This window comes from Pinus tabuliformis, chromosome 7 (genome assembly GCF_031772625.1).
Source record: "Pinus tabuliformis cultivar Carrire ecotype Pingquan chromosome 7, CPIR1, whole genome shotgun sequence".
Taxonomy (NCBI): domain Eukaryota; kingdom Viridiplantae; phylum Streptophyta; class Pinopsida; order Pinales; family Pinaceae; genus Pinus; species Pinus tabuliformis.
In genome coordinates, this window is record NC_142293.1 from 1694770470 (window position 1) to 1694785770 (window position 15301).

The 15301-nt window shown below is 37.8% G+C and overlaps 1 protein-coding gene across 3 annotated transcripts in view; it reads right to left on the minus strand.

Annotated features, from left to right (window-relative positions):
* The window catches only part of LOC149255039 (uncharacterized), a 171364-nt gene extending 156324 nt beyond the window's left edge, over positions 1-15040 (minus strand). Inside the window, exon 1 of one of the 3 annotated variants that reach the window (XM_089460299.1) lies at positions 14739-15033. The gene's annotated coding sequence lies outside the window, so the exon portion shown is untranslated. Of the gene's footprint in view, positions 1-14180; positions 14712-14738 lie in introns of those variants that run through there. The other 2 variants (XM_089460298.1, XM_089460297.1) reach the window with 2 other exon arrangements.
* Positions 15041-15301: the final 261 nt, after the last annotated feature.

Here is a 15301-nt window from a genome sequence, read left to right on the forward strand (position 1 = left end):
ATTAGCTATTGTATTGCATAATGCAAGAATATTTACTTGATAATAATAAGATTAATGTTTACATTATTGTATTATGGTTCTGAGTATTATTGTTGCAGAAGATACACTTTCAGGACTGTATCTGTAAAAGCAATCTATAGGAGACTGAATAATATGGATAGTATTTGATTTGTAAAACTATATGGGTTTTAGGCTTGTAGCTTTGATTCTCATGAAGTCTATTTATCTTATGTACAGTCATCTTGATCATAGTTGTGAGACTTTACAAATAAATATTGTTATCATTTTTTTACATGATTCTCAGAAAGTTTATATATCTACAGTCGCCTTTTAGAATCAAAAAACAATTTCTCATGAAGTAATTTACAGTCGCCTTTATAAAAGTTTGGGAGGGGGAAATGGACCCCAAAAGCATTTAACAATTTACCATTACCCTTTGGAATCCACAAACCCTATTAACTTTACCAAAAAACACCAAAAAAGTGAAAAAAAAAACATGTTTAACGCTGCCCAGCCGCTTTTTATTGACCCGGCCTGGTCAATGCGGACTCGGCCTGGTTGACCGAGTCAGCTATGACTCGGCCTGGTCATTAGATGACTAGGCCGAGTCATAGCTGACTCGGCCAAACTGGCCGGTTACTTGGCCTGGTCGCATTTTTTTTTTCCGACTCGGTATGACCAGGCCGTTTCCGAGTCAACTCGGCCTGGTTGTAAAACACTGATTGCAACAGGTCTGAATAGTCTTCCTCTTCCTTAGTTTCTGATATAAGTTTTCTATAATGATCTGAAGCTTCCTGCTTCATAGCACCTTGGTTGGTTTGTAGATTGCCTTCTCTATCAACGATAGATGTAATGTTGTTCCTAATTTTCCGGGCTGTAGTTTGCTTATGGAAAAAAGCCGAATTTTTGTCTCCTCCTTTCAGCCATAACTGCCTAGACTTAATTCTCCATTTCTGCTCTTCTTCTCTATTGATACGATATAGCTGGCAATAGAGTTTATCTTCACGATCTTTATCTTCCTGTTGAAATCCGCGCCCCTCAATTGTGCTATGGAGATCCTCCAATTTGGCTTTGATCTCTCTTTTCTCTTTTTTCGGCTCAGTGTAGCAGTTTTTTGCCCAGTCTTTTAGTGCATATTTGACTCTTTTAATTTTGCTTTCCCAGATATAACCTGGCGATCCTTCTATGTGCTACTGCCAACTACTTTGAATAATACTTTTGACTGTTGAGTTATCATTCCAAAGAGGACTGTACTTAAAGGGAATAGGTCCCAATGAGCAGTGGGTTTCAAACTTTCAAGAATCAGAGATGTGGGATAGTGATCTGATGCTGTAGAGGGATGGATGAAGGCATAAGTTGTAGAGAAAGTGGAGCGAAGTGAAACATTCACCAGGATTCTATCCAACCTTTCCATAACATTGTTTTTCCCTAACCTGTGATTATTCCAAGTGAATCTGCGGCTTTTTGGGACTACATCAATAAGGTCGCGACCCTGCATGATAGTCTCCACCTGGTTTCTGTATGGATCTGAAGAGAAGCAACCTCCTCGCTTCTCATTGGAGTGCAAAATGAGATTTAGATCTCCCGCCAAAATAATGTTATTATTTTCTTCTTCATCTATATTTTCTTTGAGTGTGCCCCAGCATTGCTCCTTGTCTCTATAATGGTTTGGAGCATATACATTATAAATGACTATCCTTTGATTATTTCTCCATAGCAGTCTTTATCCAGTGTTGGTTGATTGTTTATGTTGCGATACTCCAAGTGCTTTGGTCCCAAAGCATTGCGATTCCCGTAGAGGCTCCTCTTGATTCACAAACACTGCCTTTGTACTGTTTATGGTATGCTATGATTTTTTTCATTTCTTGTTGCCCTTGCTTTGTTTCTTGAACTAATACAACTCCTGGTTTCTCTTGATTCATTAGATCTTTTAAGGCAACTATTTTGGAGGGGTGCCCTAGTCCCCTACTATTACAGGAGAGGACTTTCATCATTTCATGTGGGGGTTACGGAGAGTTGCTCGCCCTCCCTGCTCCTTGTTTGTTGTATCTTTGTCGATTTGTCCCAAGATGTAGGACTTTATGGGGTTCTGGGTGCCCATTATATCCTTCTGGGTATTTCCATCTCTCTGCTGCTTGGCGGTTTTCCTTCCTGGCCCATTTCTCTTTTGAGTGTCTAAGGTTGCACCATGCTCCTTTGAAATGGTACTAGATATAATACAACAATTGAAACTCGCGAGAGTGGGTGGAAGATTGGGTTTGTCAATAGAGAACAATGTTGACCTGAAATAAATGTCATCTTTTAGGGAATGATGGGTTTGAATAACCAAGGTGGGTCAAGCACGGCTCCTTTTAGAATTCACAAAGTGGAATTCCCATAGATGTCGCCACTAATCGAGCGGTCGAACGACCAATTTAGAGATATAGTCAACCACCCAGGTGCCCTATGATCCCTTGCGAGGAGGGAATTCTGGAATAAATATGTGGTCATTGATGTTCATTGTTCTTCTTTGACCATCTCAACACTCCTCGATCATCCTTCTCCTAAACCAAACAATATATATAGTATATAGAGCCACAGGTACATCAAGGGTAGAGTAAAATATGCCAATTGTGTTATAATGTGGTTAAATCTGATATTGTTAAGGCTATCAATATTTGTGAATTTATAGTTCCATTAATGCATACCATATACTGCTCCATGCATTCATGGAGCTATAGCTCTACAAAAGTTGGTGGCCACCGGCCATTAATTAACTAATAGCTATGTTGCCAGGAAACGTGGGTGCGGGGACGGGGACGGGGATGGCATTTTTGGAAACAGGGTGCGTGGGTTCGTCGGGTAATATAATAATATTAAAATTTAATAATTATATTTTATAATTTATAATTAATAATATATGTGAAATTTGAATTTGTATATTTTTATAACTTTAAACAAGAAAACTTTAATGATAATCATTTAAACATTGCACATCATTGAACATTCAACATTGACATTGAAATTTCAAAATTTATCAGTTATCACCAATAATAAATAGTAATCACTCCAACGGCAACTAATCACTCCCACAGTCTTGTGGGTGAATTACTTCACTGTGGGATGGTAATATATGGCAGAATGCCAGAAACAGAACTGAGAGATGGTTGTAGAAGGCATACCCTTTTCTCTACAAAGAAGATACAATACAACTAGCTGTTCTAACTTCTAACCAGAACCCAATTCCTTCTAAATTCTAATATAATCTCAGATCTGTTATTACGATTATACTGGTGGGTTGTAATCACGGATTTCGATTTTACTGTGTAGTGTTGAAGGTGATTTTAATGTCATGGTCCTAGATATACTTGGACCAAGTCTCGAGGATTTATTTAATTACTACAGTAGGGAATTCTCATTGAAGACTGTTTTGATGCTTGTTGATCAACTGATGGGCGTATAATCCTAAAGCTTTATTGCTTTGAACAAATCATTCATTTTATAGTTTTGTTTTGATAACTCAGTGATTGTTTGGTGCTTCACTTTCTCCACTTTCAAGTAGTGATTTCCCACATTCTAAAAAATTAGATATAGATCCACGTATATTCTTGCATGATGCTTATTCTTCCTAAATTTAAGTTGTGATTTTGTTTGTTGTATTTATTATTAAATCCATTTATGAAATCAAACTTTATTGAATACGTTTCCTGGGAACATTTGCAAATACTGTGATCTATGGCATTGGTAGATGTTGTCTAATAAACTATCTACAGCCCAAAACTGAAACATATAAGGCTGCAAATAATGTGACTTGAAGGGTGTGCATCAGCCACTTAGATATCTCTATTCAGTCCTGGTATTCCTGGTTAATTTGGGATCTCTCCTTAGTTCAGTTTTTTTACAGTAAACCAGTAGCCATTGAGTCAGGTGTTCACCAAGAGAAGTATCAGTAAAATATAGGAGGCCATGGAAATATTTCATGAAATGAATTGAAACTATCTTCTTTACTACTTCGATTTGCAGATTAATAGGATTGAATATGTGCATTCAAAGAGTTTCCTTCATCGAGATATTAAGCCTGAAAATTTCCTTATGGGCTTAGCCGCAGAGCAAATCTGGCGATTTATGTTGTAAATTTGATCTATTGAATAATTTTATATGGTTGTGTAAAATGTTTTACCGCAGAATTTGGAAGTTCTACTTCTATTTCCCCCCTCGATTAAAACAAATCAAATACGTTATAAAAATATATCATCTGCCTTTCAAAGATTCTACCATAGAAAAAGAGTCTGTTTGCATGTTTTAGAAAACCCTATACTGAAAACAGAGAACACGGGCCTAGACTCTACAAAGAACTTGTAAATATCGTCCACTATCATTGAAGCTGCACGGTCCACTGCCCACTGCTGCCGGAAGCTGCCCACGGTCCACGCTGAAGCTACCCACTGCTGCGAAACTGGTATGTCGCGGTGCTCTACCGCCAAGAACAATGAATATAGTGTATCACGGTATCTGACTAAGCCTATCAGATATTTGATATTTCATATATGATATTTGCCTTTAAGATTTAGGGTGTTTTAACTTATTTTTTAAATTTCATTGTTTCAATAAAAAAAAATTATTTTTTTTATTGAAGAACCCATTAGTTTTTTAATGAAGAACCCTGAAGAACCCAACTTGAAGAACCCGAAGAACCTGAAGAACCCAAGCACCCGAAGAACCCAAGAACCCAAGCACCCGAAGAACCCAAGAACCCGTCAAAGGCTAAGAACCCAAATTTTTTTTTTGAAGAACCCGTACCCGAATCCGAGACTTGGGTGCGGGAACCCGGGACGGGTTCGAGAACCCCACCCCCGGGTGCGGGTACCCGTGCAACACAGACTAATAGCTATATATATATATAGATATTGTTCGCCTTCTTCTAAAAATCATATACTCAAACATAAACACATAACAGCAGAGTATTATTCAATATCAAAAGGAATGAAATGCTACAGTATGCTCTGAAACAGGATGCAAGTCATATAGAAAGATCGTGGAAGTTATGGTGACAACAAGAGGACACCCACGGGCCACAACCATTATATAAGAGAAAATGGGGTTCCAATTTCCAAGTAAGCAACTTTCTCATTTAATGCCAGAAATTCGATTTTATTTGAGCACATGTCCTTTCCTTGATTTTAGGAGTCCACATCACCTTGGGACTTCACTTTAACTCCCCCATAATTTTCCACCTCATTTCCACAACATTTAGCATGTGTGGATATTTATTATTCTCCATTTATTTAATTTTTGGAGAACAATGAAATTCTTTCTAGCAGTGATTTCTCACATGCAATAACTTCTTCAGTTGCTCTTGTACCTGACAGACCTACTGATGTAGCAACTTCAAAAAGTTTTACTTTTGTATCGGTCTCTTCACCTCACAGAAGCAATGTTGTAACCTCTACAACTGTTGTTGTTGAGGACTTCTGGAGAACGGTGTGTTACGATCATTATATGCCCAACACTTCGGGTGAACCCTTCACCCATCGTCAAGGGCTAGAAGCTAACTGATGATGTGAAGAGTGCTGGACCTCTATAAATCAGGGATTGTGATGGAATATAGCCGTTAGAAGAAAAATAGCCGTTATAGGAGGAGAATAATAACAGATAGGAAATTATTTGATTAAAACAAAAGAATTAGGTAAATAAAGATTACAATAGTTGATAAGATAGAAAATATTAATATTTTATTCTTAATTAATATAATTTTACTATTCCCCGGATGCGGGTGATGACGTGGTGAGAGAGGACGAGCCACATGCCCTGCATGTGCCGCCTCGTGGTTAACCTTATGAAGATGGTTCGACCGTCATTCCATTGTGGTTCTGCACACACGCGAAGGAATTCATGGCAGTTAATGAGCAGGGACGAAATGCAGTTAATGTTCTGGGGAAGGGGAAGCTCGGAACCCGATTACAGAGAACAATGTGGGAGCCTTGGCAAGTTAAATCCAGGCGAATGTGGGAGCCGAGGAAGAAGGAGCCGAGGCAGGCCAGAAACTCCGCCGCTGAGCACGTTTTGGTATGCCGCTGTAACTTGTGGTGTGGCAAACAGCAGTGGTGGTTCGAAGGCTCTCTGGTTCAGTGGGAGGTTCGAAGGGGCAATTTGCACACAGAGGGAGGGTGCTTGGCAATTAAATTGGTCAGTGCATACGAGGGAGGCAACGAACCAAACATGGTTAAATTGCGGGAGAGGCAGCCAAGTAGACGAGGACCAGGAAGAGGGTCCTCCTCTAGAACTCCTGCAGCAGACGAACACCATCATTGCTGCTGTTGCTACTGCCACAGGAGGGCCAGAGCAACGCAGCTCCCGGGTAGGCAATTTCTGGAAGTGGGTAGTTCGAGCGAGGGCGGGCCACTGCTGCCTGCGTTTGGCTCTGTGGTTTTCACCTTGGGTGGCCCAAGGGATACCACAGGAGTCAATGCCCATATCTCTGTTATGTTTACAAGAATTCCTGAAGGAGTCGAGGCAGGCGCACCAGAGGGCATGGCGGAGTCACCTTCAGAGGGGGCGAGCAAGGAGGCAATGGAGACGATGCCAGAAAGTTCGGGCAAAGAGGATAAGGGCAAGGGTCGCATGGAGGAGCTGCCGCCGGTTGAGCAAGGAGGTTTGGGAAAGGAGGCGGACAAAGACTCCGGGCCATACTTGGGGCCGGCACCACCAGGCATGGACGAGGACAGATGGAAGGCCATGTGGGCAGGTGTCCCGGAAGGCAGGGGATGGTGCTACGTGGTGGAGGACCCAAGCCTTAGCGAGGAACCAGGCAGCGAGGCCCAAATTCACTCAGTCCCTCCTCTCGCCACCAGAAGCGACGACCAAGACCCCTGCAAGTAAGTCGGTCACGGCAACAATTGTGCGTCGGTCTAATTGGAATTTTCTGAGTCTGTCTATCTGGCCCATGTATGAAGGGTTCAGCTTTACTTTTCTTTACTGTTATGTTCAGTCTGTCATGGTCGATAGCCCCTGCGTGGGCAGAAATGGTTTTGTTTATAGCAATGAAAAGTTATAGGTTGTTAATTTTCTCTGCTTCTGTACCTCCAGAAGCAATGGTTTTTTGGAACTACTCTGTTAGCTTGATTAGTTGCCTAAGGGAGAATTTTGGTACAGTCGATGCTGCCCCTGCGAGGGAGCTTCTTGTTTCAGAGTCTAACCTTTCCAAGGTGCATCTGCTGGCCTTGGATTGCCTGCATTACTGTCTGTAAATTAATTTTGTAAATATAATAGAAACTTTAGATAGTCTTTTAACGACAAAAAAAAAATATAATTTTACTATTAATAAAAATAATTTTAAATTGCTAAAAAAAATTGAAAAAATTTGGTCAAAAAGAAAAATTGGCAAAAAATTATTAGCAGAATAAGATTCGTAATTTTTTATTAAAAAGGAATTAAATGAATGATTTTAGGTAAAGGAATTAAAGAATTGATTCTAGGTCAAAAGAATTGTTATAACTAATCATATTTAAAGGAAAACAAATTATTAATTGAAGATTAAAGAAAAAAATTGGTCAAAGGGAATTAATGAAGCTTTGAAATTTATTTAGGAATAATGGATTATAATAATCATTGAAAATGTAATAATCAATAAATTAAAATTGGTAAAATTAGATTAATAAAGGAATTTAAAAGATTTGATTAGAAGAATTTCATTATATTGTAAGTTGTTGATGAGGACTTCTGGATAACTGTGTGTTACAATCATTATTATGCCCAACGTTTTGAGTGAACCCTTCACCCATCTTCAAGGACTAGAAGCTAACTGATGATGTGATGAGTGTTGGACCTCTATAAATAGAGGATTGTGATGGAATATAGCCGTTATAGGAGGAGAATAATAACAAATAGGAAATTATTTGATTAAAACAAAAAAATTAGCTAAATAATGATTAAAATAGTTGATAAGATAGAAAATATTAATATTTTATTCTTAATTAAAATAATTTTATTATTAATAAAAATAATTTTAAATTACCAAAAAGAATAGAAAAAACTTGGTCCAAAACTAATAAGGGAAGGAAATTACAAAGATAACTGAATTAAATAATATTAATTATTAATAACTAAAATTGAAAGGAAAACCAAGTTAAATTAAAATTAAAATTTTAAACGATGCGTTGGGATCATTTACTTGGTGTAATATCATCACTTACGAGAATTGGGTTGTGGTTGGGATCATTTACTTGGTGTTAATGTGGTTTTTTATTTAAAACATATGCCTCTTACAATTTGACATAGTTTTTTGTTTGAAAATATATAATGAAATTTGCATTATATATGAAAGGTTATCAACCTGAAATCAAATTATTTTTAAACAAGTTTTTTCTGGTCCTCCCTTCATGTGGATCATATTGCAATGTTCTCCTACAATGCTTTGATCTCATTTTGGTTATAAGTTCATTGATAGACACATAGTTATATGTTGGTGTTTAATAATATATGTTGTGTTAAAGAAACACACTTGTCTTGTCTGAATTTATAATGGTTATGAGCCTCAACCTGGCCAACACTGTTTTGAGAACTATTCTGTCTTAAATGAGCTCAGTTTTTTTAACATTAGCGAGTCCGTCTTGGCGTTGCACAAGAGTAGCTGATTCCTCTACCAGATAAATCCTGGTGGTATTCTACAAGAAATCTAGTCATTGGAACTAGGATGTTAATGGTGTCTTAGAAACGTTTCTCTTCCTGACACTTTAGTTACCTAGATATGCCTTTTGCTGTGCAATGAGTGTATCTTGTTGAAATGAGTTTGTGGTCTTCGAGGATCAACAACCTGCCTCTATTGTGTAAAGTTTCTGCAGGGGGTGAACTAGTGGCAATTGATCTCAAGATAAATCTGTCTAAGAGGCTTACTAATGCAGGCTAAATAATTTCCTTCAGTCAAGGTGTCATTCAGGATCACATAGAATTAGGATGCTTTGACTCACTGCAAGCACATAAAGAGGACCTCCATTCCCAGAAAAGATTTGCTTCTTAGCAATTGAAGTGTGAAGAGGGAAGTAGCACTCCAGTGAGCTTTAGCGCTAGAGCAACTCCAAAGTCCCATATTGACATGCATGTGTGTCTTGACTCTTCACTGACACCACCATCACACAAACAACTTCAGGATTCTAAACCTTCCATGATATGCGGCCACTGTTGATGGGAACAAGACACAGTGACAACCCCTTAGCCATGTAGCGATAACATTTTGTGTCACTGATACAATTTAGCTGACTTTATGCAATAGAGAAAAATGTTCTCCTAGAAGTATCTTTGAGAAGAGAAAGGTTGGATAGAATGATGCAAAGGAGTGAGCCATCTTAAAATTTTGCAAGTTCCATTGCTGTATGCAGCTAACTCAATGAATCATTAATATGATTAGCCACCAACTTGACACCGATTCAAATTAGGAAAGAAATTAATATGGTGATTATGTGGACATGGTATTATCAACTGGAAAACATAAATGAAGGATTAGAGTGCAAGACCGATGCAAAATAAATCTCCAAATCCAAGCTGAGAGAATATGGCACATAAATCTAGTGTTTATGCCTTTGGTAGGATCATAAATAGAGAGAGAAATTAGAGCCAATGTCATTCTTCATTCTCCTAAAAAAAATGTATCGATTACTAACAATGAAGTTTCTTGCTATGCAATGTCAATGCTTGCACCGAGCTATAATTTCCTTTAGATTTTCCTTTAAAATTTTGGTTCTATAAATGGGGAAATTAACAACTGCTTTAAAGGCTACAATCTTGTCATGCAAGACTTCTATAAACCTGTTAAAACATGTATCAGATAACCGTATTGACATAATAAAAATGCCATGACAGGGCTTGGCACTAGTGGGACTGGACTTGCAAGTAGAAACTGGAAAAAGGACAGCGAATAGGGATCCTGAAACAATTCTTTCTAATTAATGATAGATGTACAAAACCCTTAACAAATGTGAACCTTTACGAGTCATTATTATCTGGTAGAAAATAATCAAAGCCAACCTAGACTGACAGAGTTTAGAGCCCAAGTTTGCAGCAGCTTGTAATCAATAATTGTATCAAAGATTCAAAATCATAAACCTTCCTTTGATATCTTGAAGGCAGAAGGTGAACACAGAAACTAAGATTGAATAGTACATAATCCACACATGGAAGGGATGAATGAAGTTTCCATACACATCATTCCTCTACTATTTTCCATGTCCTTGCCTTAATCATAACTCCAACTTCCTCTAGTACATGATAGCTGGCAAAGTTCAAGGCTCAAATATAACTCCATGCTTATTTAGGAACCTATGTCTGCACCATATGGTTTGGGGGTACCTGCACTATCACCTGACAATTTTTTTGATCATCATGATTTATCTACTTATGATTTCTATAGCAGTCTGGCTAGAGTTAACACTATACAATATTCCCCCACTATGCCTTATGCAGAGCACCTGAGTGAATCATGTTTTTCATTGACTGATTATCATAATATGATTCAAAATTTCCCTTGAACCCGTTTTAGTCTCTGCATATTAAAGCATTGTATTCTTACATGACACCTTATCAAAGAGATCTAGTGTGCTGTTTCCACATATTGCATGTGGTGAGAGGTAAATAATAAAGGAATTGGGTCTACCTTTAGCTTAGATAACTTTGTTCTTATCAGACACCCACATTCTCACCATGGCTTGAAACATCTGCACTAGCCACTTATAAATTTCTGATCATCATGGTTTATCCATTTACTATTTCACTCGTAGTGATTCATAGTGATCCAATGAGAAGCCATTGGCTAGATCGATGGCACTATATAATATTCCCCACTATCTATTGCAGAAAACCTGAACTGACCATCTACTTCATTAAGTGATTATCAGAATATAATTCAATCTTTTCCCTTTGGCCAATTTTAGTCTATGCTTATTGAAGCATCATATTCTTACATGACACTGAATCAAAGTGGCATAGTGTACGAAACACCATTGCCATTGACAAGCCTTCAGTGGCACAACAAAGCAATAAATTTTCTTGTTCCTCGTTTTGTGTCAGTTCTGTAACCTTTGGGTTGGTAAATAAACCTTTGTTAAAGAAGTGGGTCTACCATTGCCTTAGATGCCATGACCAAAAGGTATTATATTTCACCAAGTTCAACCAGGACTTGCATCTGGCCTCTCCCACTGAGATGGACTGCATCCATGAGTCACGAAGGTCTCCAGGACTTTCACCTGGTCTCAGATGCCAGACCAGATGCAGTATGGCTTGGTTGGCCACATCATTGACATATTATGTTCTCAAGGAGTTTGAACCCAAGTCTTAACTCTGAAAGGTGCTTTGATTTAACCACTTGTCAACAAGTCGTTTGACAAGCATCTTTATGTAACCTATTCTAAAAATAGACTAAAACTACAATAAGTAACCCTGCAAGAGCCCACATATACATATGTCAGGCCACAGAAAACAGCAAGAACCAATTACACAAAAACGAAACGTTGGTATGCAACATTCATGGGCTCTACTTATTAATGAAAACAGATAGCAAGAGGCATCCAGCCTGACAAAATTGAGCCATGGGTATGATCTTCAGAAGTCCTGAATCGTCCACCCAATCTTACAACAAGATCCGACATTCCAAGACTGATATAGATTAGAATTCGGTTAATTAAATCCATTTGGCTTACCTCAGAAAGTAAGAGGGTGCATTTGGGAGAACTTGAATAAAACTCTGAAATTCCCTGCACACTCAACATCTGCTCTTCCTTCCGCCATGGCAGAAGTCCCACAGCTTGATACCACGTGTAAGGTCCCCTCCTAGGTTTCTAAGTTGGTATAATGGTTATGAGCCTCATATACAACAGTAACAAAGAAGTGTATTCTTGCTGACCTGGGATGTATATATGCTGCCAGTTGAGAGAACATTAATTCATAATGCTTATGAGCCTCATATACAGCAGTAACAAAGAAGTATATTCTTGCTGACCTGGGATGTATATATGCTGCAAGTTGAGAGTACAATAGCACCCAACAATAAAATACAAATAGAGTTTACAAATAGAGAATGAATACCACACTATTAGAAATGCAACTATCTCCATCCATGCTGAGGAAGCCATCACCCTGTTTGAATAACTTAATAGAATGAGTGGCTATAAGCCCATAATTTTTGCCTTAACGTCCAATTTAGGTTCAAATTACTAATCAAATGTTGTCAACAGGGTTTCCAGTCCATTCCACATTATATGATCTGTTTGTAGATGTAAAACTATGTCCATTGGAAGATAATAGTTAATCAACTAAGAACCACTTTGTAGGAGCTGTGTATTCGTTTAGGAATACAGCAATTATTATTACCATATACCCTATGGCATATTTATTAACAGAAAGATGAAATAAAGAGACATCGTTACAAATGTGTTCCTTCAGGAACATCAACATGAAAACATACAACTCCATTCTGTCTAAGCCTTTGAAACGTACATCACTAACTTTAATATATTCTGATCTGTTCTTGAAGCTCAGTCAAGAATTTCCTACAGAGTAACTATATTCTCTCACAAGTATCTTCCCCTCATAAAGCCAGTTTGTTATTTACTTACAGTAGCATCTTGCATTTTAGGCTTGGCGAATAATTCATAGACACTGAGTTGCATCATAGGCCTCTAGTCAGAAACAACTCCCATGTCTTGACTCTTCTGCTTTAATAATTAACTTGAAATCCCTTTAAAATAAACTTTCTTGATTTAATTTGTTATTTAAAATAATCTATGAACTTCTACTAACATATTGTTCTCTTGTTTTACAGAAAACAATATGATGTGGGGGGCTGCACAGATTATGTTTGTTCAGGTGGAGCAAGATTCATCAGACTCATTCCTACCACTCTGTTGGAAAGGGAAAAATAGGTCAAGGTAAATGGCTTTGGTTGAGTTTTGAAATTCAAGTGCAAGTTCAATTTCAACAATTCAATCTCACGCCTATTTAGAGGAAACATTATAAAAAACCATGGCCAGAGAGTCAAGTGCAAGTTCAGTTTCAAAATTTTAACCTCAGCCTTATTTAGAGTACAAATTATAAAAACTATAGTCATTGGAAATATATTAGAATCCTGAAAGCTTCCTAAGTTTTGTGAAATGTATCAACTCTGTTGCAGAGGTGACACCATACTTCAAGTTGTTAACACTCGAATTTGGGAGTGCAGAGCAAAACATATGGAAATTTCTCCAGAAGATTATTTGGTCATCAGTGTAAGCACGCATAAGCTTTGACATACTCTATTACATTCTCTACCATGCATTAGAATGATATCGCATACCTTCAAAATCTCATTGTTGATTAAAACTCTCGTCCTTGAATTTAAGTAATTTATCTTTATGTTTCAGAACATTTTTGTTTATGAATTTGATTTCAATTTACAACATTCAAAAGAAGCTTATTTTCCTGAAATAAAGCGTAAGCTTGCAGGATTAAATCTCTATAATCTTTTTTTCAGAAGAAAAAAACCAGATAGATTATATTAAGAGTATAATCACTTTGCACACTAGGCGAGGGCAGTCTATAGAAAATAATTTTGAGTAGATGGTTACAGCTTATAAACCCCACGAGTTCAGTCAGTTAAACATCTTTGAAGGTTTTCGGGGTTATATTTGATCAGCTTTAAATTAATTTGGAATAACGCTATCGTAGCTTATACAATATCGGGTTTTCCTATATGCTGCCCATCATATGCATTCAACAATCTGGTTCAATGCGAGCTTTATGTGCATTCTTCTTGTAGAATAGATCAATGATCTTGTAGAGTATGAGGACCTTGCATATTAGATTCTCGGGCTTTCAGATGGACAAGACAACCGATGGCAAAAATCTTTGAATTCTAAACTAAGGGAAGCAGAATTGGAACCATAGCAAAAAAAATTCACAATAATTTCACAATGGCCAAATGGACAGACATCCAATGGAGTCACGGGTTACATTTAAATGGCGAATTCTCAGAATTCTCGGCCTTAAACCCTTAATTTCTCCGAAGAAGAGATTTTTCATCCCCAATTTCCCACAAACGCTGAGAATTTGTGGCAAAGGATGGGTAAAATGCGTAAATTAACGCTAAAACCCTCCACAAAACCCCAAATTCAAACTCTGGAACGCAATTCCCAGCTCGAAATTCGAAATCTAATGCTGACAATTCGGAAGAATTTTACCTTGGGAATGAAAGGCGTGCTGTTCCCAGCCATTTGCACCAGATAATTAAGATTTAGCGGGCACTACAATGCAATTCCGAGGCGAATGAGTCTTCTTCTAAACCTCTCAAATTTCTCACTAAAAACCTCCAGGATTTAGAGCTTCGAGCTTTTCCTCCTTGTCCTCGGCCTACAGTCTCCCGGCATATACTATTAAAAGTGGCTGGTCATAATGGGGGTGAGGATGGGATAAAACTGAACATGTTTTTCCCTTATACTAATCGCCAAAAGCAAAAGCCCTAATTCTGAGCATTGTTCGCAGCCCAAAGTGGAGAGTGGCTTTCTGGAGCCTGTTCACTACCAAGAACCCCGAAAGACAAAGTGCTTCGGATCAGGTCGTGAACAGTGCGGCGGCTGGGAAAATTGTAGGAGGGCGAAGAAATTAGTATTACAATCACTGGTATGCAAAACTTCAGACAAACTACCATTTTCATTGCTATTCATGGGCTATAGAGAGTGCATTCAACAAAACCTAAAAACTATGAGATTGTATGCAACAGAGATTTGCATTACATTTACCTAAAGGGCTCTATTGCTCCGCCGTATTTGCTATATTTATACTGAACACAGCTCCGGCTCCGTTCGTGAGATTGTCAAACAAGGCTCCTCTGTCAGTTTGAACATTGCTCTAACTTTGTGAGATTGTCAAACAGGGCTCGTCTGTCAGATTGAACATTGTTATACATAATTTTTAGACAGCCTATTACATAACCGTTGATGAAGTTTGAATCAAGGCGGCAGCTGGTAAGGTCATGGAAGCATGGATTAAGAACATATTAGTTGTTCGTGCATCGCAGAACGGGGATTTCAAACCACGAATTTGGTTGTAAACTGTGGGTTAGCACTACTTTCGACAAATTGAGAAAATTCATGATTACAAACAAATTTAAGATTAAAAGTGTAGTGACTTATGATATCTTGTTAAGTGAAACGGGGCTGCTCCTATTGAATTAATTCCTATGGTGCGAGTCATAAATTATTTAAAAAAAATTGAGCAAATGGAAAAGGGTAGATGGCCTAAAGTTGTCTTTAATGATAAATTGTGTAAGAGCAACTTTTTTTTTAAGTAAAAATTCAAATTA